Here is a 2302-nt window from a genome sequence, read left to right on the forward strand (position 1 = left end):
ACTCTGTGGATAAAGAACTGGCTGGATGGCCGCACGCAAAGAGTTGTGGTCAATGTCTCAATGTCCAGCTGGAGACCAGTAACGAGTGGTGTCCATCAGGGATCGGTGTTCGGACCGGTCTTGTTTAACATCATTGTCGCTGACATGGACAGGGGGAATGAGTGCGCCCTCAGCAAGTTTGCCGATGACACCAAGCTGTGTGGTTCGGTTGATACGCTGGAGGGAAGGAATGCCATCCAGAGGGACCTCGACAAGCTTGTGAGGTGGGCTGATGCCAACCTCATGAAGTTTAACCACGCCAAGTGCAAGGGCCTACACCTGGGTCGGAGCAATCCCAGGCACAGCTACAGGTTGGGCAGAAAAGAGATTCACAGCAGCCCTGTGGAGAAGGACTTGGGGGTGTTGGTTGATGAGAATATGAACATGGGCTGGCAGTGTGCGCTTGCAGCCCAGAAAGGGAACCCTATCCCGGGCTGCATCAAAAGGAGCGTGACCAGCAGGTCAAAGGAGGTGATCCTGCCCCTCTGCTCTGCTCTTGTGAGACCTCACTTGGAGTATTGTGCGCAGTTCTGGTGTCCTCAGCATAAAAAGGACATGGAACTGTTGGAACAAGTCCAGAGAAGGGCCACGAGGATGATCAGGGGACTGGAGCACCTCCCGTATGAAGACAGGCTGAGGATGTTCAGCCTGGAGAAGAGAAGGCTGCGCGGAGACCTCATAGCAGCCTTCCAGTATCTGAAGGGGGCCTATAGGGATGCTGGAGAGGGACTCTTCATTAGAGACTGCAGTGATAGGACAAGGGGTAATGGGTTAAAACTTAAACAGGGGAAGTTTAGACTGGATATAAGAAGGAAATTCTTTCCTGTTAGGGTGGTGAGGTACTGGAATGGGTTGCCCAGGGAGGTTGTGAATGCTCCATCCCTGGCAGTGTTCAAGACCAGGTTGGAAGAGGCCTTGAGTGATATGATTTAGCGTAAGGTGTCCCTGCCCATGGCAGGGGGTTTGGAACTAGATGATCTTAAGGCCCTTTCCAACCCTAACTATTCTGTGATTCTATTCTATGATTCTATTGTAACATGGGATCTCTCTCACTGGGGTACTGGGGGGTTGGAAGAGCGGTGGTGCTCTGTGGGACATGGTATGGGGCTGGCCCTGGCCCTGGCCAGATGATAGAAAAGAAGCAGGGACTGGGGAGACCCCAGCAGCAGGAGAAGCTACTGCTCCTGCCCATGGGCTCTCCTCCTCTGCCCTTAAAGAGTAAGGCTTTCACCTGAACAGGGGCTTGAGCCCTGGACCCTCAGATTAAAAGCCTGATGCTCTCCCAACTGAGCTATCCAGGCTCACACATGGGGATGTTCAAAGACAGGCAGTGAGGACCCTGCTTCACTGTGACATTGGAGGAACAATCTGATCCTGGATGCGCCCAGGAAGCACCAGTGCCTCAGGGATGCACTGGCAGGGAGGGAGCAGGAGCTGAGGAGTGGCTGGAGAAGCTCTGTTGGCTCAGGGGGTATCTGGCCACAGGAGAGCAGTGGCCATGATGCCAAACTCGGTCTGGGACCACACAGCACTCAGTGCCCTGCAGTGGGGCCGCAGCAGCTTCAGCTCAAGCCTGAGTCACAGCAGTAGTTTTGCCAACAGTCTAGCCTTCATTTTCTCTTCTCCTTCCTTCAGTCCTTCAGGACGGGCCCCCTCTGCTCCATAGGAACCCACCCTACCAGGCTGGGGAAGATTAAAGCCTACCCCAAATGCTCACAGTGTGGGGCAGAAGCTCAGGGACAGAAGTTCCACTGAAGGGGGGCCTCTTCAGATACCTCATTGTACTAACTGGCTTCATTAAGAGCATCTAGTGAAGTCACCTACCCTGCCTTGTGATGGTCCTGAGGACAAGATTGATGGGCCGGGGGACTGAAGGGTGAAGCCCCGCATGGGGCTTAACATATGCGCTTGGTTCATTACCATGATTAATTAGAGCCTGCTGCGTTTATCCCATGTGTGGTGGCATGACCCCACCAGTAGCACCAGGACTGGGGTCGGGATGCCTGGAGAGCAGACTCCTGTTCCCCCCGGAGGGGTGTTGTGACCCCTGGACCTCTGCCTCAAAGAGAAGCCCAGACACACCCCGCCCACTCGCTCGTTTCTGACCCCCCGCAGCCACCGTCGAAGCGGGTGGGGTTTCCAGCACACCCAGAAGCGCCCGGCCGGGACCAGGGGGAGTAGAATTACATATCTGCGCACCTTGGCGTCGGTGCCCAATAGACCTAAGGTACTGGGGGGAACATGGGCTGGGGCCGCTACTCCA

General features: G+C 55.3%; 1 non-coding gene across 1 annotated transcript; it reads right to left on the reverse strand.

The window, feature by feature from the left end:
- Positions 1-1267: 1267 nt before the first annotated feature.
- Positions 1268-1340, reverse strand: TRNAK-UUU (transfer RNA lysine (anticodon UUU)). The gene has a single exon. It is a non-coding gene; the product is annotated as a tRNA-Lys (tRNA).
- Between the last annotated feature and the right edge of the window lie 962 nt (positions 1341-2302).

This window comes from Pezoporus flaviventris, unplaced genomic scaffold (genome assembly GCF_033815535.1).
Source record: "Pezoporus flaviventris isolate CSIRO_AGI_PZ_B2104156 unplaced genomic scaffold, CSIRO_AGI_Pfla_v1 ptg000125l, whole genome shotgun sequence".
Lineage (NCBI taxonomy): Eukaryota > Metazoa > Chordata > Aves > Psittaciformes > Psittacidae > Pezoporus > Pezoporus flaviventris.